We start from the raw sequence: 27,960 nt of genomic DNA, 5'->3' as shown, positions 1-27,960 counted from the left end.
TCGCTGAGAACCGCTAACTACTTCTCCACCCTTGACCTCACCAGCGGGTACTGGCAGCTGGCCGTGGCACCGGAGGACCGAGAGAAGACTGCCTATGGGACCGTTTTGCTGTACTTGGATGATGTGATTGTGTACTCACAGACGTATGAAGCCCACCTGGAGCACCTAGCCGAGGTGTTCGCGTCCCTTGCCAAGTATGGGATGAAGTTGAAGCCCTCAAAGTGTCATCTGCTGAAACCCAGAGTGCAGTACCTAGGACATGTGGTTGGTGCGGAAGGTGTCGCCCCCAACCCCGGCCATTCACTGAGAAGGTGCACGTCTACCAACAACGGGTGAACCTGGATCCGCTGCCCCGACAGGACTGGCAGGAAGCTCAGGACCAGGCACCTGCTGTCCGCCTGGTCAAGACTCTAGTGGAACAGGGTTCTGCTGGGATAGACCCTGCTGCCCCTGCCGAAGCCCAACGTCTGTGGCAAGAACGGACCCGGCTATACCTACACCAGGGGAAGTTGTATCGCGAGCTGATTAATCCAAAGACTCACGAGAAGATCCGCCAGCTGGTGATTCCCCAGGCTAAAGTGCCCACCGTCCTGCAAGCATACCATGATGGTGCAGTGCACTTCGGGTGGAAGAAGCTAGAGATGTTGTTAAGAGAGCGGTTCTATTGGAGTGGAATGCGGGAATCTGTGGAGGCCTGGTGCCGAGAATGTGGCCCTTGCGCATTGAGAAGGAAGGACGAGGCCAGCCAGAAGGCACCCCTACACCCGATCATTACACACCAACCGCTGGAGCTGGTTGCCCTTGACCATGTAAAGTTCACCCCCAGCCGAAGTGGGTACACCTACGCTCTGACCATCGTAGACCACTACTCGAGGTTCCTGGTGGTTGTCCCAGTTAAGGACTTAACCGGCCGCACCGCTGCTAAGGCTTTCCAGGCTTATTTCTGTTGACCGCATTGGTACCCGGAGAGGGTGCTTACCGACCAGGGTCCGGCCTTTGAAGCAGAGGTATTCCAGGAATTCTGCCAGTTGTACGGCTGCAAGAAAATCCGGACCACGCCTTACCACGCCCAAACCAATGGCATTTGTGAAAAGATGAACCACTTGGTCCTGGGCCTCCTCAAGACGTTACCACTGGAAGAGCGGAACCTGTGGCTGGAGAAGCTACCTGACCTGGTCAATATGTACAACAACATCCCTTCCAGCTCTACGAAATGCACTCCAGCATACCTGATGAGAGCTCGTCCCGGCCGGCAACCAGTGGATCTGGAAATGGGCTTGGAAGCTTCAGAAGCACTCCTGTCGACAGCTGAATGGGACACTCGGCGGAGGACACAGTACCGACAGGTCCAGGAGTATGTTGAAAAGAACTTGTGCCGGAGTCGGGGACAACAGGAGCAGTGCTTCAACAAGAAGGCGCCTGCCGGTTCCTTCCAACCTGGGGATGTAGTGCTGAAACGGAAAAGAAGGGCCCACAAGCTGGATGATCAATGGGAAAAAACCCCGTATGTAGTCCAGCCCACAGGATGGGAGAATGGGAAGGCCTACCAGATCAGCCGTGACCAGGGGGGGACTTTGGCCACGGTTTCCCGAGACCACCTGAAGAAGTGCCCACCAGCATTGAGAGTAGCGGATGAGGCTCCAGTTCCCAGTCCAGTGGAGAAGGAAAAAGAGGTAATCCACACCATGATGGGTGATTTTCCAGCAGACTGGCCTACACAGAACGGTGCGGTGATCCTTCCAGTGATACTGTTCCCACAACCCGTGGATGAAGAAATGATGGAAACGGTTAACCGCGAGCCAGTGCCCAGGGATGTACCTGTACCCAGCTCCCCTACGCCTCCGCCTGCCCCACATGATAGCAGGGAGGAGGAACTGACTGTTCCCTCTGCCCCACTGCCTGTCACCACTGACACCGGACCCCGAAGGTCCACTCGCTCCAACCTAGGTAGACCCCCACTTAGGTACAGGGAAACTACTCTTTAAAAGGGGGGGGCTTTATGTGTTGAGTGTACCAGTTTGAAAGTTTTAAATGATAAGTAAAGATGATCAACCTCTATAAATCACTTGTAAGGCTACATCTGGAATATGGGAACCAGTTTTGGGCTCCACATTTTAAAAAGGACATTCAGAAGTTAGAGTCAGTTCAAAGGTGGGCAACTAGACTACTACAAGGAATGGAAGGCCTCCCATATGATGACAAGTTGAAAAAGTTATTAAGTGATTATTGGCTGCAATGGGGCTTTCTGGCTGGTGCCAGCCTCTCTTCTTAGCACACAGGAACCACAATCCCTACACCATGCTTCAATGGATTCTCTCATCCCAGCCCAGTAAAACTACATATTTTACACAGTCATAAGCAGCCCATGGGCATTCACCTGCATTCAAACCAATAACAGCTCATAGACCAGACAATCCATCTACCACTGGACCAAAGACAGGAAGTTAAATCCACTGCCTGCGGTAACCAACTTAATCCTATAGGCTACTCACACAACAAACCCAACAGAAAGGAAAAAAACATGGCTTCGATTATCCATCCAATGAAAACGCATAACCATTGTGAGCCATTGGACAATGCAATTGGACACATGGTGACATGGTGCACGGCCCAATGAATCAAGTCTTTACTTCATATTCACGGTTTAAGCCCTTGGGTTCTAATGTGCCCAGAGTACATATCCAGAAAGATTATCTTTCTTTGAGCTAAACACAAGTCAACAATACATTGTAAGCAGATTCTATTACCAGTCCCACACCATTTTGTGACGCATAATCACACAGTGATCCAATTAAGATTCCAAGTCATCGAACATGTCCAAGCCATACGCAGAGGAGGCAATAGAATTAGGAAGCTCAAAGAAAGGGAATCTTTCTGGATATATACTCTGGGCACATTGGAACCCAAAGGCTTAAACCATGAATATGAAGTACAGACTTGATTCATTGGGCCATGCATGGACATAATGGACATAATTCTAATAGGCAGGACAGGTAATAAGGAGCACAAGGGATATGCTAAAATGTGTTGTGTGACAAGACATACACAGGAAAGGAGATGATAACAGGTGTAGGGACCAACAAGGTGAGACAAGGGGTATCAGGATAGGGTCAAGTAGGTATGAATGTAGTAATGGGGCAGGCATAGAGAATTGTATGCGAATGTGAATTACAATAAGTCACTAAGGAAAGGAATATGTGAGTGTGTGCCTAATGTAAACTAATATTGTACTGGCAAAATTATAGATGGAAAGGGAGAAGGGGAGAGGGGAGAGAGGAGGCTGTAATTGACTACAAGGGTATGAGTTATGAGTGATCATAGGGATAGTGCTACATAAGTGGAAATACCTATGGAGGACCGGATGTGTAAGCGCATACCTTATACAAACCTATAGAGTGCTGATGGGTGAGAGTGTGATGTTAGATATAAGACATCCTATAGTGAATAGTGAGCCGTAATCAAGTGCAACAGGGATATTTCACGTGACTATGGGAACCTGGAAGGTAAAGAAAGGGGAGAAAAAACTGTTAGACAAGGTAATCAGACAAACATGACAAATAAAAAACAAGGAAGAATGGAACTCCATACATACTGGAACCATATATAGTGTGAACACGAAAAAGAACCGGGCGTTAGAAAAAATGTGCACGGCCCAATGAATCAAGTCGGTTCTTCATATTCATGGTTTAAGCCCTTGGGTTCCAACGTGCCCAGAGTATATATCCAGAAAGATTCCCTTTCTTTGAGCTTCCTAATTCTATCGCCTCCTCTGCGTATGGCTGGGACATGTTCGATGACTTGGAATCTTAATTGGGCCACTGTGCGATTATGCGTCACAAAATGGTGTGGGACTGGTAATAGAATCTGCTTACAACGTATTGTTGACTTGTGCTTAGCACAAAGAAAGGGAATCTTTCTGGATATGTACTCTGGACACATTAGAACCCAAGGGCTTAAACCGTGAATATGAAGTACAGACTTGATTCATTGGGCCGTGCACCATGTCACCATGTGTGCAATTGCATTGTCCAATGGCTCACAATGGTTATGCGTTTTCATTGGATGGATAATCGAAGCCATGTTTTTTTCCTTTCTCTTGGGTTTGTTGTGTGAGTAGACTATAGGATTAAGTTAGTTACCGCAGGCAGTGGATTTAGCTTCCTGTCTTTGGTCCAGTGGTAGATTGATTGTTTGGTCTATGAGCTGTTATGGGTTTTAATCCAGGTGAATGCCCATGGGCTGCTTATAACTGTGTGAAATATGTAGTTTTACTGGGCTGGGATGAGAGAATCCATCGAAGCATGGTGTAGGGATTGTGGTTCCTGTGTGCTAAGAAGAAAGGCTGGCACCAGCCAGAAAGCCCCATTACAGCCAATAATCAACCGCTAGCCGCTGGAACTCGTTGCTCTAGATCATGTCAAACTCACACCAAGCAGGAATAGATACATTAGCCCACCATCCCACCCAAAGAGCAACTTCTGCTGCGCAGCTGGCTTTCTAGGCAGCAGCGCTATCGTGATGTCAGCGGGGGACATTGTGACAAGCCAGTGTTCCGTCACTTCATGTTGTGCACTGTTCAAACGGAAAATACATCAACAGGCAGACTACAGAAAAGCTTACTAACAAAGGTTAGAGAGGGGCTTTCTCAGAGGGCTTTTTACAGTTTGTCTATTCCCAATTAGCCGTTTAAGTATGCTTAATGAAAGTACTAATTCTTTCATAGGCCGCCCATTCTTAGTATTTGACGTTCCTTATATTGCGGTATCAGGCTTCGCAGCAGGTTGCAAAACATTCATCACCCATGACTGTCCCCAATTGGGCTCAGAAGCTAAATGTCTATCATGACCTCTCTTTTTGAAAGTCCAAGAGCAAGCAAACTCTTCCTCCAGGAGAGGGAGCCAACAGATCACTAAAGACATCATCATTGCTCAAAGAAAACACCGAAAAACAATGGAAGCTTTAATTGGAGTGGAATCTGATAGACAGCACCTGATGCCAAGTCTGCATCTTCTAACACCTGCAGTCACTGCAGCAGCTGAATCCAATGTGTCCAAAAGGGATCTATTCTATTCAATTGCAAATGATCTAGATAAGACTGAGAATAAGATACTGCACCGGACATAGCAGAGTTGGTCAAGTTGAGTGGAGATGAGTTTGCTATTTGGCACAGCTTTTGCATCAATAAAGCAAGTAAAAGGTGTGAAAGATAAAAAAAAGGGTGAAAGTGTGAAAAGTGAATTGGCCAAATTGAGGTGCATATAAAGTTTTTGCTTTCTTTCAATTCACTAATGGGGCTCATTTGAATCAGGTGAATTGAGTTCTGCTTTTGGAAACTGGGTTAAGAAGGGGTGCACCGGTCCTGGAGGTACTGCAATACCAGGTCAATGCGTGGAGTGGACAGAGCAAGATTTTTTCCATCTCCTTGTTCTAAAAATCCATTTAATATATGGTCCCCAGAGAGGGGACGTATCAGATATTAAACTGATAAGAACAGATTTAATTTTTTTTTTTTTCTGTTTATCAGTAGGACTTCAAAATAACAAAGGTGATCGCCTCCCGTTGCCTGGGAACCGTCCAGGCACAAGAGGGCTATGTGTCACCAGAAGGCGCACACACTTCCTCAAGGCCGGCAGACGTGCAATCCCAGGCACCTTCCAGTACCGACCAAGGTAGCGTCCTCCGAAACTACACTTGATCTTAGCCAAAAGGCCGAGAAGCTATAACCCGAATTGGTTACGGCCTTGAGTGGCACCCTGGCCTATACCGGACACATCTTAGGGAGAGGGAGACAAACCCACGCCTACAGAAGACATTTTGTCACCCAAGCCAACCCTTGAAAAGGCTGTTTTGCAGAGCAAAAACAAGAAGAATGATGCTTTTTGCAGCCGCCGCCCACTGCAATTAATCTGAATAACTCCTCCTCCTCCAAGCACCTCCCCTCCCCCTTGCAGTCTTTCCAATTCATGATACAAAAAGACGGACGGACAGGACAGGACAGGACAGGCTGCCTGACTTTCCGTCACTGCCACCCTTTGCCATCCTTGCCCGTAGAAAGCCCTTTCATCATCCCCAAACCCTAATCTTTTCCCTTCCCTTCCCAGCTGCGTCTCACTCCCTTTCATTAGGAAGTGAGCGCAGCCTTTTCTCCGTTCTGCACATGCGCGACGTTAAACACAAATGCGCAGGCGTGCGTTCCATTAGCCTCACTGCATTCCACTCCCATACAGGAAGTGGGCGCAGCTATTACTACGGTCGCACATAAAAGAACCCACGGCCACCACTGCACACAGCTGACTCCACCACAGGACACCCACTTCTACACCAACGCAGGTAAGACAGGATCGGCACCTCTATGCTCCCGTTACAATCAGGCTCAGTCACCATGTGATAACGCTCTCAACTCTTTAGTTGCAGGCTCCCCTTGCTTCACCTCCACTGGCTGTGCTGCCATTTCCTCTCCCACCTGGAAGGTATACTTTATTCCACTATTTTCCTGTTTCTCTCTTCCCCCTTTTCCCATAACCTACTTTTATCTGCATTTGTGGGGTATCTATATGCTATTTACATCATAGTTTTATTCATTAATATGGAAGGGAAGAGTGCCCATGAGAGTGTTGAACTGCGGAGAGCAAGAGATTAAGCTGCTCCGATTTGCCACCATTGATAAGCTGTTCTCAGTAGATACACATGCTATCCAAACAGCAGCATCCACCATTGCTTCAGCCCACCCATTCAGTGACAGCTCACCAAGTCAGCCAGAGGAGTGGTGTAAGGAATTACACGTAGGCACTGACTCCACACCTTCACATCACAAGAAGGGGGTCTACAGGCTAGTGCAAGAATACGAGCAAGTCTTCAGCAAACATCCGCTAGACTTTTGAAGAATAAAAGGGGTCAAACACTACATCCCCACAAGTGCACACCCACCCATCAAAGAGAGATATAAGCCAAAACTACCTGCACATTACCAGTGTACCAAGGACATGTTGAGCAACATGAAGGAGGCTGGGGTTATCCGTGACAGTTGTAGCCTCTGGGCAGCTCCGTTGGTCCTGTTAAAGAAGAAGGACAGCACCACTCCCCTGTATTGAGGAATAGCTAGCTGCATTGAGAACTGCAAATTATTTTTCTACCCTTGATCTCACTAGTCGCTATTGGCAAGTGTCCGTTGCTGAGGCAGACCGGGAGAAGACCGCCTTTGCCACCCCGATGGGTCTCTGCGAGTTCAAAAGCATGCCCTTCGAGCTGTGCAATTTGCCAGGAACCTTCCAGAGGCTGATGGAATGCTGCTTGGGACACCGAAACTTTGAAACGGTACTGCTATACCTTTATGATGTTATTGTTTATTCTAAAGCAAACAAGATTTTAGGGTGTATAAAAAGGGAGATTAGATCCGGTGATCCCAACGTATTGTTAACCCTCTATAAATCACTTGTAAGGCCACATCTGGAATATGGGGTAAAGTCCTGAGCAGGTTGATAACCATTGGTTTGAGCATGGTAGGGTGTAGTGCGCATCTTCCTGCATCGGTAAAAGCTGCAGAAGTCCTTGAAGATTTCCGCTTCAAAGGCAGTGCCTTGATCTGTGAGGACTCTCTCTGAGTAGCCATGAGGTCTGCATAAGTGTGCTTGGAAGACCTTCGCTGCAGTATGGGCCATTAGATCTTTGACTTGTACCACAACCATAAATCTCGAGTAGTTGTCTACCATCGTAAGTGCATACGTGAGCTCGCCTCGATATTCTGCAACAAAACTCCCTTTTTCGATTTCAGTTTCAGCAAACACTCCTCTTCCTGTAGAAAATATTTATCATTACCTAAGACAGTCATTCTAATGCATGACAATATTAAGGCAATTTAGTTAAAACTTGTTTTAACTCACCTTTAAGGGGATTGATGTATTTCATGGTCAATCCAGGTTTGTCAGTGATGGCACTGACATAATGTATGGCGTCTTTTTCGGGCGTTATCCTTTGCCTTTTCATTGTGAAAATCCAGTTGCCTATATCAAAGCAAATTCTACTACTTGTAAAGTATGCAGAAAATGAAATGTAGAACATATAACATCAACTGCTTAGGAACGCATCATAGGTTAGTACTTAAAAGGATATTGTCATGTTCTAGTCATAATGCAAGCTGGACATTTTTCATGTTACCCTGTAATCGCCGGCCTGTTCTAATGCTCACAAGCCAAGATATAGGCTCAGCTGCTAAGGCTTCCCTCTGCCTTCTGAATGAAACTTGAATATGTCTGGCTCACTGTGTATATAGCAGGTGCTCAGAAAAAATAAGAGTCAATTCAATAGAAATAGCTCTGGCACACTATAGTGATCAATAACGTAAGAAAAGAACTCTTGGAATGCTGAAAATTCTTTATTTGTGCAAAAGGATAATTCATCCAACGTTTCGACCTTGTTTTTAGGTCTTTATCAAGGATAAAGTTATCTAAGATCATAAAGGGTTACAAAACCATATAAACACGTAATTAGTACATAGTACAACATAACAGTACAATATATTGCTACTTGAGAGTACAATGGGTCAAATAACCATGATGCACATACAAAAAATTTTTCCAAAGCCATAGTGAAAACATTTGTACTGAGGAAAGAAAATTTCCACATGACCTATCTGGAGAAACATTCTGGATCAAACAACCAAAAATAGTCAAGCAGGTAAATACACACCTATATGGATAACAGGATGATATGTGTTCAATTGTATAGCGTCATTGCCATTAAGGTACAAATGGAAAACTTGCAATCCTATATAGTGAAGGAAATGAACACATATCATATCAAAGAACACAGGAACATGGGTGTGAGAAAAACCTCAATGTTTATACTTTGTTCTTTATAATGGTGTGAACATGTATATGTCTCAGTACCTTATGCACTTGAGAATTCTAGTGAGTAGATGATGAAAGCCTATTTCAGAACTGGAATCGGTAAATAATTGTAGGTGGAATCTAAATGAAAAGATGGTACAAGTGTTATCATGACACGTGGGCTATAACACAATGGACCGTGTGACAAAGAAGAAAGGAGAGAAAGAAGAGGAAGAAAATGCAACTACCTGTAACATTACGTGATAGTCACTGGTAAGTATCACTTGACAATTCAAGTGAAAAAGGATTCCTTTATTAAAGGGTTCTCAGTCGCCTCAGGATCATGAAATACTAGGGTAAATGATATGAGAATGGGTAAGAAGCACCACTAAAGGAAATATGAGATGCAGGACATATATCTATAAACCCCTGAACTACATGATAGAAATAAAAAGAAGAAAAAAGAAAAAAAAGAAGAAAGAAGAAGAACACATAGAATGCGGAAAGAGAATGGGTACAACTACCTGAGTTACTGCAGGGAGGCCCCTGGTTGGTATTGTGAGGGTTAGTGGAATTCCTTCACTGAAGGGTTCTCAGTTGCCTCAGGTTCGTGAAAAATGCTATAGACAAATAATGCCCGGAGAAAAGGGGTTCATATACAGCGAATAATGGTAATACAAGGTACATGTGTCACATGTAATAGTATATATATATATATTGTACTAAGATCTACACCAGAAATAGAAAGTAGTCCCTCTGCCTTCTGTCTAGGTGCCCTGAGTTATGTCCTGTAAACTGTCACAGCGACCCAGACACACATGTGTAGTAGGGGAATATCCCTGCTGAGATGCCAGTGCTAGAGCACACGTTTGCTGTGGAGTTGAACGCTATGTGAGCAGTTCTTACCTTCAATGAGCAGAAGTCTCTTTTTTCAGATTTCAATATCTCTGTGGGTATCTGGCAGAAATATGGAATACTCTTTACTGCTAAGACCCTGTACACCACTCCCACTAAAGGGGGCTTTACACGCTGCGACATCGCTAATGCGGAGTCGTTGGGGTCACGGAATTTGTGACGCACATCCGGCCGCATTAGCGATGTTGCTGCGTGTGACACCGATGAGCGATTTTGCATCGTTGCAAAAACGTGCAAAATCGCTCATCGGTGACATGGGTCTCCATTCTCGATTATCGTTACTGCAGCAGTAACGATGTAGTTCGTCGCTCCTGCGGCAGCACACATTGCTCCGTGTGACACCGCAGAAACGAGGAACCTCTCCTTACCTGCCTCAAAGCCGCTATGAGGAAGGAAGGAGGTGGGCGGGATGTTCCGGCCACTCATCTCCGCCCCTCCACTGCTATTGGGCGGTCGCTCAGTGACGTTGCTGTGACGCCGCACGAACCGCCCCCTTAGAAAGGAGGCGGTTCGCCGGTCACAGCGACGTCGCCGGGCAGGTAAGTATGTGTGACTGGTTCTGTTCGGTGTTGTGCAGCATGGGCAGCAATTTGCCCGTGTCGCGCAACAGATGGGGGCGGGTACCCACACTAGCGATATCAGGACCGATATCGCAGTGTGTAAAGTAGCCTTTAGTCACATGACCAAGACTGTATCTGTGTCCCTACAACACACTTGAGACAAATGTGTGTGTGAGCCTGCATTGTGGGGTATATATAATATATTATAGAGCTGGGAAGGATCATTCTAAGCAGTGAGCTGTTCCAGTATTTGTAGGAAAATACCCAGTAGAAGCCTCAAACACAGCACCAATACCTCCCATCAGTATCCCACCACAGTGCCATGTAACCCATGCCCTACACTCCCATCTACACCAATACTATACAGGCACAAACTAGTATATCTGACTAAAAACCCCCAAAATATGAAGAACGGCCTATAGTTGAGTGTGGATATAAAATCTATGTGAGCAGAGCTAGAATAGAAATCACTGATCGCATTGAAGTCATTCTGACCATAAATCACCATGATATCAAGGTGAGGAGTTGTGTGTTACTGCTGGGAGGAAAGGGTTAACAGTGGAATATTAAGGTGCATCTCTGTGTGCAGTGTTACTAGTCAATGTACAAATTGTCTCTCCAGTAAAGGAGACAAACTCTAGCACAGCGCCACCTATTGGAAGTAGCGATCCTAAAAGTCACAAGTGGATTTTCAACAATCCATTGCAATATGACTCAGGATATATAAGCCAGATCAGAATCCCAATTTGCAGACACGGTGTTTCGGGGTGCTTGCCCCTCGTCAGTGCAAAGTATGGGGGTGTCAATGTAGTCATTGTAACAATTCAGTATGAGCTGCTCTTGGTGCCGGGGGAGGGAGATGCTCTCCTGAGCAAGATAGATGGGGAATGAACATGATATCTATATAGTGTAAGGCAGGGGGTCTCAAACTCGGCTGGGTGTATGGGCCGCACAGAGGAAAAAAATAATGTGGGGGGCTGCATTCTTTGCAGGACAAAGTGACATTTTTATTGGTACCATATATATATTTTTTTTTCACACACCTTTGGATGACTGATTTTCAACATTTTTCACTTGTTTATTATAACAAATGTGCACATTCTTTGGTTAAATCTAAAAAAAAAAAATTGATGTTAAAAAAAAGTTATGCCTTATTTTGTTTTTTTTACAGTTTATCCCTTTCTTTTAACTAATAGTGTTACAATTATGACGCTAGCGTTTTGTGAAGGGAATGCTTTGCCTACTTCCGTGACTATGGCCTTCCAGAACTGCTGCATTTTGGCTGACCTCTCCGCCTCGGGAATAAGAGACATAAAGTTCTCCTTGTAGCGTGGGTCTAACAGTGTTACCAACCAGTAATGATTGTCGGCCAAGATGTTCTTAACGCGAGGGTCACGAGACAGGCAGCTTACCATAAAGTCATCCATGTGCGCCAGACTCTTAACAGCCATCACTTCAATATCCAGACCAACACGATGACTGAACATGCTGTCCTCCTCCTTCTCCTCCTCCTCCTCCTCATCTACCCTGTCCTCTGGCCAGCCACGCTGAACTGAGCATATGACTGGTATGCATGTCATATCCTCAATTTGGTCGGAGAGTTGCTCCATGTCTTCATCTTCCTCCTCGTCATAGTCCTCCACTGCACGTTGTGATGAGACGAGGCTGGGCTGTGTGTTATCACCCACACCCACTACTGTTTCTTGCTCCAACTCATCGTGTTCCGCCTGCAATGCATCATGTTTGGTTTTGAGCAGAGACCGTTTTAGAAGGCAGAGAAGCGGTATGGTGACGCTAATAATGGCGTCATCGCCGCTCACCATCTTGGTGGAGTCCTCAAAGTTTTGGAGGATGGTACATAGGTCGGACATCCATCTCCACTCCTCAGGTGTTATGTGTGGAGTTTGACCCATTTCCCGATGGCTTAGGTGATGCAGGTACTCAACAACTGCCCTCTTCTGCTCACATATCCTGATCAACATGTGCAGAGTTGAATTCCAATGCGTGGGGACATCACACACCAGTCTGTGAGCCGGAAGATGCAAATGACGCTGAAAGCCGGCAAGGCCGGCTGAAGCAGTAGGTGACTTTCGAAAATGTGCAGACAGGCGGCGAACTTTTACCAGCAGATCAGACAGCTCTGGGTATGAGTTTAGAAACCGCTGAACCACGAGGTTGAGCACATGGGCCACGCATGGAACATGTGTCAGCTGGCCTCGCCTCAAAGCCGCCACCAGGTTCCGGCCATTGTCACACACAACCTTTCCTGGCTTTAGGTTCAGAGGTGTGAGCCAGTGATCTGCATGCTGTTTTAGAGCTGTCCACACCTCTTCTGCATTGTGGGGTTTGTCACCTATGCAGATTAGCTGCAGCACAGCCTGTTGCCGCTTCGCCGAGGCAGTGCTGCAGTGCTTCCAGCTTGGGACTGGTGTGGAGGGTAAAGTGGATGAGGATGCGCAGGAGGAGGAGGAGGCTGAAGAGCATGACATTCCGGAGCTGTAGAGTGTGGGTGAAACCCTGACTGAGGTAGGGCCTGCAAACCTTGGTGTGGGAAGGACTTGTTCCGTTCCTCGCTCAAACTGGGTCCCAGCTGGGCTGGGCTGGGTCCCTACCCGGCTGGGTAGGGCGTTGTGGGGGGTTTGTCTATCTCCGTTTGAGGTGAGTTTGTTTAAGTTAGCCTTTTCTTTGGCGTTTTTTGGAGCCCTGCGGGTTGGGGAGTTGGTATCGCCCAGTAAGGCGTTCCCCGGGGGCTTGGATTGGGGTGACATTATGTCAGTGGAAAACGGAGTTGAATTTTGGATTAGGAAATCGAAAACTGATCAGAGAGGTGTGGGTAGACTAGTCCGTTTGGGGATGGTTGTGGCATCTGATATGTGCCCGTTCAAGTGTCTCGGGAATTTTCAACAGATCCGTCCGAAGGTGGATGGCCCCTTATTACATATATCTTTTTATCGAGATACCAATTTGTGAGTGTTTTTAGGGCATGTTTGAAGTCGTTGGGGTTAGATCCGAAGTCTTTCGGATTGGGGCAGCGACGGAGGCCTCTATATGCGGCCTACCGGAGGAGACAGTTAAGCAGATTGGTAGGTGGAAGTCGCAGCGCTTTAAGTCGTATGTACGTCCCCAGGTGGTTGTTGGCAATTGAGGGGAAAAGGGGGGGGGTATTAGGGTATTAGGGTAGCAATGGGGGGGGTGAGAGTGTGTGTTTTTTGTCAATTTGGTTTGGTGAGGCAATAAAATGGTGTCGTCTGTACATTTTGTATTGCAGAAGCACCCCCCCTTCCTTCCCTGGTCTGGATCCTTGGCCACTCTTATGTGTATTGGGGAGCCCGACGAGCGGACGCGAGATGGAACTGGAGACAGCTAGGTTTTGAGAAGGACCTGGCTCTCGTGCGATGGCTCGGTGTTCGGGGGTTAGGGTGCAGGAGGTGCATAGATACGCCCGGTTGGACAGACCTCCTGACATCTTAGTGTTGCATGCCGGGGGGAATGATTTGGGTGGGCGTCCTTTTCGAATCTTGATAAAGGACATCAAACATGATTTGTTACGGTTATGGGCGTCGTTTCCAGGTCTAACGATAGTCTGGTCAGAGATAGTAGCGAGAAAGAGTTGGCAGAAAGCGCGGTCAGTTGACAGGTTGAACAAGGCGCGGACGAAGGTTAATAGGGCGATCTCGAAGTTTGTTAGTCGGAACGGGGGTATAGCAATACGGCATGTTGAGTTGGAAAGGACGGAAGAGGAATTTTGGTTGGCTGACGGGGTACACCTTAATGCGGTGGGAACTGACTTATGGGCTCTTGGCTTGCAGGGAGGTATTGAGAGGGCCCTTTGCTTGCGGGGGGTCTCAGGCACTTGAAGGGTTTCAAGGTGCCTTCGTTGTGGTGTTGTTTATTGGTGGGTCCTTGAAGTTGGTTTAAAATTGGTTCGGGGATTCATCCGGGTATGGATCCCCTCATTGGCAGAATTGATGGTCCCCTGGTGATTTTGGGGGGGAACCCCGACGGGGTATGTCGGGGCCCCTGGGGGTGTGGTTGGGGTTGACGGAGGATTAACCCTTATAATTTGGTGCTCCTGAGCCAGTGTGGGTAACGGCTGGGAGCAAGTTGAGGTTTTTTATTGCTCGGTTATGGGAATCACCAGGGTTTTGGTAGCTTCAAGGACCTTACCACATTGCAAATTTAATTGGTTATGTATTCTTGTTAATAAAATGGCTGCTATGGCCAAAATTATCCAAAGATAAATTTGTGTCTGTGTAATTACTTTTAAATAAGAAATGGGAATGGAGGTGTGGGGTATGAAAGGAAGACCGGAGTCAACAATTCCAGGGTCAAGCATGTTTATTTGCGTAAGCTTCGTTCCAGGGTAGAAAGGGTAAGAGTGCCTTTCAGAATTCGAAGTGGTCAGACTGTACGGACCACCAAGAACTGCAGGAGAGCTTGAACATCTTCCCATGGATTTACGACATCCTCCCTCATCAGTTACGTAGGTAAGCAGGTTCTCAGCATTGCAGCCCATTTGTTGTCTTAAGTTAGTTAAGCGGGGTTAACTAACCTGTCAGTTCAGCCTCAGGTCTAAAGCAGAGGCCTGGACTCCACTCCTTACTCCTCACTCCACAACTCTCCTTAAAAACAAATGACTCCTTTTTCCTGCCCCGGGGTCTCCAGACCCCTAGGTGGGCGTTTCCTTCCGTCTGGTCCTGCCCACTGGTGTGCCTGTCTTTCCCTAGGGGAGGTGACTAGGGTTTTCTGGTTGGCTTTGTGTGACTTAGGTGAGGGAAGTTGTTATGCGGGGGCCTATGTGTGACTATCTGCAGTGTCAGGGCGTCACATATGTATGTGTGTATGTCTGCTAAAGGAATCCGCACCGTCATATTTACAAACACAAAATTTTGCAGACACCTCATGTGACTCAGGGAACGTTGTAGACTATGTTTTAACAGGAATATTTAACCTTTACAGTTACTCTCCAAAAAACCTGCCTCCATTAAACTGAATGGAGGTGGGAGCTGCAAGTTATTAATAGCAGCTGTGATTGGTTGCTATAGGAACAAAGGACATTCATAGTATAAGAAGCTTATGTGTGAGATAATATGATGTCAGTGGGGAGACAGATAGAGAGAGACAGACACAGACTGAGAGACAAACAGACAGAGACAGATAGGCATAGACAGACAGGGAAAGAGACAGAGACAAACAGACAGAGGCAGACAGGGAAAGAGACAGACAGAGATAGACAGGGAAAAAAGGCAGACAGACAGAGACAGAGAAAGAGACAGAGGCAGATAGGGAAACAGACAAAGACAAACATACAGAGACAGGCAGGAGAAAAGGCAGACCGACAGGGAAAAAGACAGACAGGGGAAGAGACAGACAGAGAGAGACAGACAGATAGAGACAGACAAAGAAATACAGAGATAGACAGGGAAAGAGACAAACGGGGAATGAGTCAGACAGAGAGAGACAAAGAGAGACAGGCAGAGAGAGACAGGGAAAGAGACAGACAGGGGAAGAGACAGACAGAGACAGACAAAGAAATACAGAGACAGACAGGGGAAGAGACAGACAGGGGAAGAGACAGACAGGGGAAGAGACAGACAGACAGGGAAAGAGACAGACCTGGAAAAGAGACAGACCTGGAAAAGAGACAGACAGACATAGAAACAGACAGCCACAAAGAGAGAAAGACAGACAGACACAGAGAGACAGACAGAGATAGAGAGACAGAGAGACATGGATAGAGATAGAGACACACAGAGACAGACAGATGACAGAGACTGGGAGAGAGACAGACAGAAGCATAAATCCCTAACTAAAACTTAACATTTAATGATAGTTTTAAAAGGTAAAAAAACACAAATCATGTAAATAGCATGACTCTCTTCTGTGCATAGAGTCAAAATTTTGTGTTTGTAAATATGACGGTGCGGATTCCTTTAGCAGACATACACACATACATATGTGACGCCCTGACACTGCAGGTAGTCACACATAGGCCCCCGCATAACAACTTCCCTCACCTAAGTCACACAAAGCCAACCAGAAAACCCTAGTCACCTCCCCCAGGGAAAGACAGGCACACCAGTGGGCAGGACCAGACGGAAGGAAACGCCCACCTAAGGGTCTGGAGACCCCGGGGCAGGAAAAAGGAGTCAGTTGTTTTTAAGGAGAGTTGTGGAGTGAGGAGTAAGGAGTGGAGTCCAGGCCTCTGCTTTAGACCTGAGGCTGAACTGACAGGTTAGTTAACCCCGCTTAACTAACTTAAGACAACAAATGGGCTGCAATGCTGAGAACCTGCTTACCTACGTAACTGATGAGGGAGGATGTCGCACATCCATGGGAAGATGTTCAAGCTCTCCTGCAGTTCTTGGTGGTCCGTACAGTCCGACCACTTCGAATTCTGAAAGGCACTCTTACCCTTTCTACCCTGGAACGAAGCTTACGCAAATAAACATGCTTGACCCTGGAATTGTTGACTCCGGTCTTCCTTTCATACCCCACACCTCCATTCCCATTTCTTATTTAAAAGTAATTACACAGACACAAATTTATCTTTGGATAATTTTGGCCATAGCAGCCATTTTATTAACAAGAATACATAACCAATAAAATTTGCAATGTGGTAAGGTCCTTGAAGCTACCAAAACCCTGGTGATTCCCATAACCGAGCAATAAAAAACCTCAACTTGCTCCCAGCCGTTACCCACACTGACTCAGTAGCACCAATGGTTAGGGTTAATCCTCCGTCAACCCCAACCACACCCCCAGGGGCCCCGACATACCCCGTCGGGGTTCCCCCCCAAAATCACTAGGGGACCATCAATTCTGCCAATGAGGGGATCCATACCCGGATGAATCCCCGAACCAATTTTAAACCAACTTCAAGGACCCACCAATAAACAACACCACAACGAAGGCACCTTGAAACCCTTCAAGTGCCTGAGACCCCCCGCAAGCAAAGGGCCCTCTCAATACCTCCCTGCAAGCCAAGAGCCCATAAGTCAGTTCCCACCGCATTAAGGTGTACCCCGTCAGCCAACCAAAATTCCTCTTCCGTCCTTTCCAACTCAACATGCCGTATTGCTATACCCCCGTTCCGACTAACAAACTTCGAGATCGCCCTATTAACCTTCGCCCGCGCCTTGTTCAACCTGTCAACTGACCGCGCTTTCTGCCAACTCTTTCTCGCTACTATCTCCGACCAGACTATCGTTAGACCTGGAAACGACACCCATAACCGTAACAAATCATGTTTGATGTCCGTTATCAAGATTCGAAAAGGACGCCCACCCAAATCATTCCCCCCGGCATGCAACACTAAGATGTCAGGAGGTCTGTCCAACCGGGCGTATCTATGCACCTCCTGCAACACCCTGTTCCACCCTAACCCCCGAACACCGAGCCATCGCACGAGAGCCAGGTCCTTCTCAAAACCTAGCTGTCTCCCGTTCCATCTCGCGTCCGCTCGTCGGGCTCCCCAATACACATAAGAGTGGCCAAGGATCCAGACCAGGGAAGGAAGGGGGGGTGCTTCTGCAATACAAAATGTACAGACGACACCATTTTATTGCCTCACCAAACCAAATTGACAAAAAACACACACTCTCACCCCCCCCATTGCTACCCTAATACCCCCCCCTTTTCCCCTCAATTGCCAACAACCACCTGGGGACGTACATACGACTTAAAGCGCTGCGACTTCCACCTACCAATCTGCTTAACTGTCTCCTCCGGTAGGCCGCATATAGAGGCCTCCTTCGCTGCCCCAATCCGAAAGACTTCGGATCTAACCCCAACGACTTCAAACATGCCCTAAAAACACTCACAAATTGGTATCTCGATAAAAAGGACCCATCCTCGTGACATAATAAGGGGCCATCCACCTTCGGACGGATCTGTTGAAAATTCCCGAGACACTTGAACGGGCACATATCAGCAATGCGTGGGGACATCACACACCAGTCTGTGAGCCGGAAGATGCAAATGACGCTGAAAGCCGGCAAGGCCGGCTGAAGCAGTAGGTGACTTTCGAAAATGTGCAGACAGGCGGCGAACTTTTACCAGCAGATCAGACAGCTCTGGGTATGAGTTTAGAAACCGCTGAACCACGAGGTTGAGCACATGGGCCACGCATGGAACATGTGTCAGCTGGCCTCGCCTCAAAGCCGCCACCAGGTTCCGGCCATTGTCACACACAACCTTTCCTGGCTTTAGGTTCAGAGGTGTGAGCCAGTGATCTGCATGCTGTTTTAGAGCTGTCCACACCTCTTCTGCATTGTGGGGTTTGTCACCTATGCAGATTAGCTGCAGCACAGCCTGTTGCCGCTTCGCCGAGGCAGTGCTGCAGTGCTTCCAGCTTGGGACTGGTGTGGAGGGTAAAGTACTGATGGGGTGGGTGTCTGTGTGGCCCAATTTTTGGAAAAAAGGGAGACTCCGCTTGGAGTAACCCTTGCTTGCTGTGTTTTTAAAAGAAGCCAAGTTGAACAGAGCTGGGATCAGGAAAGACTTTGCTACCTACCCCGGTGTCATCCTGGGGACGGTTAATTATGGCGTATTTTTGAATTTGCTTGATGCAAATCAAAACATCCTGTTTGCAACTAGGGCCCAAGTGCTGCCACTGATGGGGTGGGTGTCTGTGTGGCCCAATTTTTGGAAAAAAGGGAGACTCCGCTTGGAGTAACCCTTGCTTGCTGTGTTTTTAAAATAAGCCAAGATGAACAGAGCTGGGATCAGGAAAGACTTTGCTACCTACCCCGGTGTCATCCTGGGGACGGTTAAGAATAGCGTATTTTTGAATGTGCTTGATGCAAATGTAGCTGTGAAGTGTACAACTGGGGCACAACTGCTGCCACTGAAGGGGTGGGTGTGTGTGGGGCCCAATTTTTGGAAAAAAGGGAGACTCCTCTTGGAGTCACCTTGCGGTGTTTTACATGATTTTAGAATGGCGTGCCATGCCTATATCTGTGTGTCCTCCTCTTTTTCCTTGTCCAGCTGTTTTGTTTTCGCATGAGTATATGTCCTTGTCACTTTCCCATGTGTTTGTGTTGTGTTGTGAGTTGTTTGTCACCTTTTGGACACCTTTGAGGGTGTTTTCTAGGTGTTTTACTGTGTTTGTGATTGCCTGCCATTGTTTCCTATTGGCTCGAGTTCGGTTCGTCGAACGTTCGACGAGCCGAACTCGAACGGGAGCTCCGTTCGGCGAACCGACCTCGAGCCGAACCTGGACCGGTTCGCTCATCTCTACTCCTGGACATACCTACCCCGGTGTCATCCTGGGGACGGTTAAGAATAGCGTATTTTTGAATGTGCTTGATGCAAATGTAGCTGTGAAGTGTACAACTGGGGCACAACTGCTGCCACTGAAGGGGTGGGTGTGTGTGGGGCCCAATTTTTGGAAAAAAGGGAGACTCCGCTTGGAGTAACCCTTGCTTGCTGTGTTTTTAAAAGAAGCCAAGATGAACAGAGCTGGGATCAGGAAAGACTTTGCTACCTACCCCGGTGTCATCCTGGGGACGGTTAATTATGGCGTATTTTTGAATGTGCTTGATGCAAATCAAAACATCCTGTTTGCAACTAGGGCCCAAGTGCTGCCACTGATGGGGTGGGTGTCTGTGTGGCCCAATTTTTGGAAAAAAGGGAGACTCCGCTTGGAGTAACCCTTGCTTGCTGTGTTTTTAAAAGAAGCCAAGATGAACAGAGCTGGGATCAGGAAAGACTTTGCTACCTACCCCGGTGTCATCCTGGGGACGGTTAAGAATAGCGTATTTTTGAATGTGCTTGATGCAAATGTAGCTGTGAAGTGTACAACTGGGGCACAACTGCTGCCACTGAAGGGGTGGGTGTGTGTGGGGCCCAATTTTTGGAAAAAAGGGAGACTCCGCTTGGAGTAACCCTTGCTTGCTGTGTTTTTAAAAGAAGCCAAGATGAACAGAGCTGGGATCAGGAAAGACTTTGCTACCTACCCCGGTGTCATCCTGGGGACGGTTAATTATGGCGTATTTTTGAATGTGCTTGATGCAAATCAAAACATCCTGTTTGCAACTAGGGCCCAAGTGCTGCCACTGATGGGGTGGGTGTCTGTGTGGCCCAATTTTTGGAAAAAAGGGAGACTCCGCTTGGAGTAACCCTTGCTTGCTGTGTTTTTAAAAGAAGCCAAGATGAACAGAGCTGGGATCAGGAAAGACTTTGCTACCTACCCCGGTGTCATCCTCGGGACGGTTAATTATGGCGTATTTTTGAATGTGCTTGATGCAAATCAAAACATCCTGTTTGCAACTAGGGCCCAAGTGCTGCCACTGATGGGGTGGGTGTCTGTGTGGCCCAATTTTTGGAAAAAAGGGAGACTCCGCTTGGAGTAACCCTTGCTTGCTGTGTTTTTAAAAGAAGCCAAGATGAACAGAGCTGGGATCAGGAAAGACTTTGCTACCTACCCCGGTGTCATCCTGGGGACGGTTAAGAATAGCGTATTTTTGAATGTGCTTGATGCAAATGTAGCTGTGAAGTGTACAACTGGGGCACAACTGCTGCCACTGAAGGGGTGGGTGTGTGTGGGGCCCAATTTTTGGAAAAAAGGGAGACTCCGCTTGGAGTAACCCTTGCTTGCTGTGTTTTTAAAAGAAGCCAAGATGAGCAGAGCTGGGATCAGGAAAGACTTTGCTACCTACCCCGGTGTCATCCTGGGGACGGTTAATTATGGCGTATTTTTGAATGTGCTTGATGCAAATCAAAACATCCTGTTTGCAACTAGGGCCCAAGTGCTGCCACTGATGGGGTGGGTGTCTGTGTGGCCCAATTTTTGGAAAAAAGGGAGACTCCGCTTGGAGTAACCCTTGCTTGCTGTGTTTTTAAAAGAAGCCAAGATGAACAGAGCTGGGATCAGGAAAGACTTTGCTACCTACCCCGGTGTCATCCTGGGGACGGTTAATTATGGCGAATTTTGGAATGTGCTTGATGCAAATCAAAACATCCTGTTTGCAACTAGGGCCCAAGTGCTGCCACTGATGGGGTGGGTGTCTGTGTGGCCCAATTTTTGGAAAAAAGGGAGACTCCGCTTGGAGTAACCCTTGCTTGCTGTGTTTTTAAAAGAAGCCAAGATGAACAAGTCATGGGTCAGCAAAGACTTTATCTACCTACCCCGGTGTCATCCTGGGGACGGATAAGAATGGCGTATTTTTGAATGTGCTTGATGCAAATCAAAACATCCTGTTTGCAACTAGGGCCCAAGTGCTGCCACTGATGGGGTGGGTGTCTGTGTGGCCCAATTTTTGGAAAAAAGGGAGACTCCGCTTGGAGTAACCCTTGCTTGCTGTGTTTTTAAAAGAAGCCAAGATGAACAGAGCTGGGATCAGGAAAGACTTTGCTACCTACCCCGGTGTCATCCTGGGGACGGTTAATTATGGCGTATTTTTGAATGTGCTTGATGCAAATCAAAACATCCTGTTTGCAACTAGGGCCCAAGTGCTGCCACTGATGGGGTGGGTGTCTGTGTGGCCCAATTTTTGGAAAAAAGGGAGACTCCGCTTGGAGTAACCCTTGCTTGCTGTGTTTTTAAAAGAAGCCAAGATGAACAGAGCTGGGATCAGGAAAGACTTTGCTACCTACCCCGGTGTCATCCTGGGGACGGTTAATTATGGCGTATTTTTGAATGTGCTTGATGCAAATCAAAACATCCTGTTTGCAACTAGGGCCCAAGTGCTGCCACTGATGGGGTGGGTGTCTGTGTGGCCCAATTTTTGGAAAAAAGGGAGACTCCGCTTGGAGTAACCCTTGCTTGCTGTGTTTTTAAAAGAAGCCAAGATGAACAAGTCATGGTCAGCAAAAACTTTATCTACCTACCCCGGTGTCATCCTGGGGACGGATAAGAATGGCGTATTTTTGAATGTGCTTGAAGCCAAGATGAACAGAGCTGGGATCAGGAAAGACTTTGCTACCTACCCCGGTGTCATCCTGGGGACGGTTAAGAATAGCGTATTTTTGAATGTGCTTGATGCAAATGTAGCTGTGAAGTGTACAACTGGGGCACAACTGCTGCCACTGAATGGGTGGGTGTGTGTGGGGCCCAATTTTTGGAAAAAAGGGAGACTCCGCTTGGAGTCACCTTGCGGTGTTTTACATGATTTTAGAATGGCGTGCCATGCCTATATCTGTGTGTCCTCCTCTTTTTCCTTGTCCAGCTGTTTTGTTTTCGCATGAGTATATGTCCTTGTCACTTTCCCATGTGTTTGTGTTGTGTTGTGAGTTGTTTGTCACCTTTTGGACACCTTTGAGGGTGTTTTCTAGGTGTTTTACTGTGTTTGTGATTGCCTGCCATTGTTTCCTATTGGCTCGAGTTCGGTTCGTCGAACGTTCGACGAGCCGAACTCGAACGGGAGCTCCGTTCGGCGAACCGACCTCGAGCCGAACCGGGACCGGTTCGCTCATCTCTACTCCTGGACATAGCATTCGAATTACCAGGTCCCTGAAGGCTGAAATGCGTAGTGGCCGGAAATCATGAACAATTACAATGGGCGTATGTGCTGTAGATCCTGCGTCAGTTGTAGCTTGGAACTTTGTCTTTTCACGGATTTGCCCGTCTCTCATGGTGTTGGGCTATTTTCGGATCAAAATGGTGTGTCCCTCCTTGGCCCGTATCATGGGTTATTTCAGGGGCAAATTTAACTCTCTTAGCACTTTTCTCCTTAATTGTGGCCGTTGAATTGTTGGGTCAAGGTCTATCCAACCAGCATATTTGTTGTTTTTCAGACAATTTAGGGCTCGTGCATAGTAATAATAACACAGGTTTCCAAGGGTAAAAATTTTTGAAAGATGTGATTTTTTTCATACTTTTGATCATTGGACTCAGTAAAAATATTGAAAAAATATCATCACGTACAGTTTTTTCACAAACACTGATTCTATAGGTGTTAGGGCCAGGTGGACGGGCAGACCCAGGAGGTGGATCCACTGGGCCGAACACCTTAATGAAGGCAAGGGGTCCGGTAGCCGGAGCACTACGGGTAGCAGGACAGTCCGTGCAAAAGAGTGGAATGGAGAAGTCCCTGGGACCACGGAGTCACTGATGGTAGTCCGGGTGACGGAGCTCAGGTTCGGAGGCCGAGATGTCAGGCAGAGTCCGGAACCGATGGAGCGAGAGGACGGGTCACCACAGGGATCAGAGATGGTACGGACTGACGGGATGGCAGATAGTCAGCGTTCGGGGTTCGGGAATCGGCAGGACCGGATGGCGAGGCAGGAGCGGCTCTAGAAGAGAGATAGGTAAGTATATCACAGAGACACAAGGAGACCTGACTCCTAGCTTAGGAAACACGAAGAACAGGCCCCGCCCACTTGGACATTAAACCCCTTTATACCCTGTACCTGTGTGTTCAATTTCCTGTCAGTGGACGCTGGCCCTTTAAGAGAGGGTCAATGACCGCGCGCGCGCCCTAATGCGCATGCGCGAGGCCCGGGTGCCAGAAGCCAGGGCAGGGAGCGGTGTATAGGAAGCAGGGGAGCCGGCCTGGAGCAGGGCTGCCGACGGGCGCCGGGAGTGGGGACCGGGCCGCCTGGGGACCGCAGGTGGTGGAGGCTGGAGACCGTGGAGCGGGGGATGTCTGCCAGAGGAGCCGGGGAGCGAAGCAGGGAAGCCGGGGAGCGTGGCAGGTGAGCCGGGGGGCAGAGCAGGGGACCCGGAGAGCGTGACAATAGGTTTCCAAAAGGTTAGAATTCTGAAAAGATTCCCTCCATACTTTTCTGAAGATGGTGCTCTAGTGTATTCAAGCGATGTTCCTGTGCTGATGGAAAATGTAACATTAAGTACAATGTGAGCGAGTGGAGACACGTCATTGTTTCATCCAAAAAGTCTGAAAGCTGTGCTACTGCTCAATGGCAGTAAGTATTCTTCAGTGTGTGTAGGGCATGTGTCGCGGGCAGAGGGGCCACGCACGCTACGCTCGGGTTCGGGGACTTCTGCTGCTGCTGCTGCTCGGTGGCTCGAGCGGAGGGCCAGATCCGGGGACTCGAGCAGCGCTCCTCGCCCACGAGTGAAAAGGGGGTGGTTTGTTTGGGGAGATAGTTAGTGACGTCACCCACAGGTCGTGGTGATAATGGGCACCACCACTGCTGGTGACGGGGATCCCGGGAGCGATGGCAGGGAGCAGCTAGGATGTTGGTTCCCCCTCCGTGGGTAGGGGTTGGTGATCCCGGGGCCCGGTGGCGGTACGGGGAGGCTGGATGGCTGGGGTGTACGTACCGAGGGAGCCCGTTTGCCCGCAGGCGCTGGCCCTTGGATCTCTAGCCTATGGCGGTGGCTTTTTATCCTCACGGTGTGGACGGTTGCCTTCTGTCGGGTCTTGGGTGTTAGGGAACCCCTGGGATTCCGGTCACTCTCGGATTTGACCATTGTCGGCGGCTCCTAGCCTGGTCAGGGTCCAATGGCCCTGCCTTTGTGCTTGGTACAGATCCGCTCACCGGTTCAGTTCCCTTCGGGTCACCGCCCGTCCCCGGTCCTACGGTTCAGCTGACTTGTACCACCTCCTGCAGACGGCCACCACCGTCTGCCGACCTTGCTGACAGTGCCTGGGCTCCTACCCAGACACTAACAGTTTCTGTCCTCTCACTTTCCACTACAAAACTAAACTAACTGCTTTTTCCCGCCTCCAGGCCTGTGAACTCCTCGGTGGGTGGGGCCAACCGCCTGGCTCCGCCCCACCTGGTGTGGACATCAGACCCTGGAGGAGGCAACAAGGATTTTGTGTGACTGATGTAGACTATCCAGGGGAGGGGGTGTGTGTGATTTTGTGTTTGTGACTACCTGGCTAGTCCAGGGCGTCACACATGCTATGCACTTGGAAGAAAGCTGTGAGAATTTAGACTTTATTCTCAAGAAACTTAACTACAAGGAGCATGGATGGTCAATATGTGGTGGTCTAAAAATGTTCTCATTGCTTCTTGGGCAGCAAGGAGGATATATTAAATACCCATGCTGTTCTGCCTCATGGCAGCCTGCTAATAGTCATTCATTAAAATTTCTGTTACAACCCCTAGAGGTCATTGTTATTCTTTTGAATTGCTGAGTTTCCCTTTAAGCTAAATGTATTCTGGGTAAGGAATGCCTCCCTGAGCTGAGAAGAAGCCTGCAGCCATTTTCTCTTTGGATTTGTCAGGAAAGGACATGCCGACTTACCTCTCTGTACATTCACCCCTGCCTAGTGTAATCCGGTGAGCAAAGCAAATTACATGTGTTAGTGATAGAATCCTAGATGGAAGAGTGTAGTAAATGCATTGTACATTGTACTTCTACACCTTTAGTGTCATCCCTGTCTTGTTTGTCTAGATAAGATTTCTATGTATTGCAGATGCAGTGACCTTTCACCTACATTCTCGTAAGAACTGCATCTCATGTACTGTTATGCTATGTTAACTCTGTATTAACACTGTACTGACTGTAATCATTTTCTTGTTATAGTTTTTACCCGTATAAAACAGTATCTTGGATATACCGTATTCTGTCTTCAACTGCATCTTGGATATTCCTATATTCACTGTATATTCCATGTATACTGCAATCAAGTTCACGTTACCAGCTAATAAATCAAGGCTATTGAACTCCACAGTCTGTTTATTTGAAATGTGAACTAGGGTTTAGCTGTATGCTAGAGATTCACAGCATTACGTAAAAGAAGGCAGAACACATGCTTTTTGTGTGAATTGGAAAGCCAGGTTAGGACTCTTCAGTGGAGCAAAAAAAATTGGCCAACAAGAACATCTTTGTAACCGGGACTCAAGAACATTGTTGCATAAAGCTTAGTTGATCCCACCTAAAGTTCTCTTGCCACCACTCCACTGTAAGCTTGGACTGATGAAGCTGTTTGTGAAAGCGCTACTGAAAGAAGGAGAGATGTTTAAGTACCTGTGTACCAAGTTTCAGGGACTGTCAGAATCAAGTCTGAAGGAAGGTGTGATGCCCTGGCAAAACCAGGTAGTTACAGATAGGCCCCCGCACAACACCTTTCCTCACTTAGGAAACACACAGCCGACCTGAAACCCTAGTCACCTAGGACCCTGAAGCCAGGACCGAAAACAGCGGCCTAGCTAATTAAATGATTGAGGGCAGGATTATAGGTCCTATCCCACCTAAAGTCCCTCAAAGAAGACAACAGCCCACTGATAGGGATAAGGCCACCGCCAGGGCCCTTAGATCCCACGGGCCAGCGCCTGCGGGCACGGCTCCTTAGGCCATATCCAGCCGGGAGCGGACTCCTGAGTTCCAGACCAGGCAGTCCACCATACACAAAAACAAGTGCAGAGTAAAGGACAGCGACCACCAGCCTGGGTGGGGGACCTGAATGCAACCGGCCGGGGCGGCAGGCCACCAGCACCTTTGGTTTACCGAAAGACTCGTGTGATTCATTTACTGTGAGTAACCAAACATCCCCCTGCTTGCTCAGGCGCGCCGGCCCTTGCCATCACCATACCCTGCACAAAGACACTGGGCCCCGGGGCAATCATCCCTACACACGGAGGGGTTAACATCCAGCTGCCACTACATCTCTCCCGGGTATCCCATAACGGCAGCGGTGGTGTCCCACCTCACCACACACCGTTGGTGGCGTCACAAACTTAATACGGCCTAGCCCATACATCTACATTCCTCCTTTTATTCGACATGTCCGCGAGACCCCCGGGTCGAGCCACTCTCTTAGAAGGTCTGGATCCGACCAACGGCGGCTGCTGGCACAGGGGCAGCACAAAAGCATTTTTGTGGGTTCGGATATTCAGAAACCCATGAATGAAGGATGACGTGTTTTAAACAATAATGAAAACTGTTGAAAAAAGGGCTTGGGACTCTTTGAAAGAAGCAATAAATACGTTTCTAGGTAACAACAAAGAATCAAAATTTAAGTCCATCGTGGAGAACATGCTGAAACGTTTCAAAGCCTTGGGTTGTCTAATGAATTTGAAGTTACATTTTTTACATTCCTATTTGGACTACTTGTCTGAAAACCTTGGTGCTGGTGGGAAGAACAAGAAGGTTTTCATCGGAATATCAAGGAGATGGAACGACGATACCAAAGTAAATGAAACGTGAACATGATTGCCGGATGCTTCACAGAGAAGATCCACAGGCCTTCTATAAGAGAAAAGGGGGATCTAGAGAAAAGGAAAAAGTGCAAGAATAAATTTCTAATAAAGTTGCAGAATGACTGTACAATAAATAAATGTATTTTATATATAAAATTGTGAATATTTTTGGTTACAATAAGTATTTTTCTTGTTCATGTCACTTGTATGTAACTTCACACATGGATTGTACAAAATCAATATTTGATGGTTAAAAAAAAATATTTATTTTTTTTTTTAAATCAGGACATTAGAAAACATAATAATCAGTCACTGGATTTGAAGTTTCATAAACCAAAATTTTACATAGCTGTGTAATTTGTCGGGCACCCACCGACAATAGAATAGCGCCAGATTTAGGAAGCTGGCTGAGGTCTGCAAAGTCTGTAGCCAGGTGACAAAATTGTCCAACCTGGGTTTCTTCCTTAAGTAGTCTCTGGTATGATGATATGGTATAATCCTGGCAGCCGGAGTCGAAATCCCTAGATTGCGGTTATGATCTCCAATCGGAATTGGAGCCCCTAGATTGAAGCCATGTAGCCAAGTGATCCTCTAGTTGAAGC

The 27,960-nt window shown here is 47.6% G+C and overlaps 1 pseudogene; it reads right to left on the bottom strand.

Moving 5' to 3' along the window:
- Window positions 1-5,343: 5,343 nt before the first annotated feature.
- On the bottom strand, window positions 5,344-5,550 carry LOC142255465 (U2 spliceosomal RNA; annotated as a pseudogene).
- Between the last annotated feature and the right edge of the window lie 22,410 nt (window positions 5,551-27,960).

This window comes from Anomaloglossus baeobatrachus, chromosome 10 (assembly GCF_048569485.1).
Source record: "Anomaloglossus baeobatrachus isolate aAnoBae1 chromosome 10, aAnoBae1.hap1, whole genome shotgun sequence".
NCBI lineage: Eukaryota > Metazoa > Chordata > Amphibia > Anura > Aromobatidae > Anomaloglossus > Anomaloglossus baeobatrachus.
This window is presented reverse-complemented; position numbering and strand designations above follow the sequence as displayed.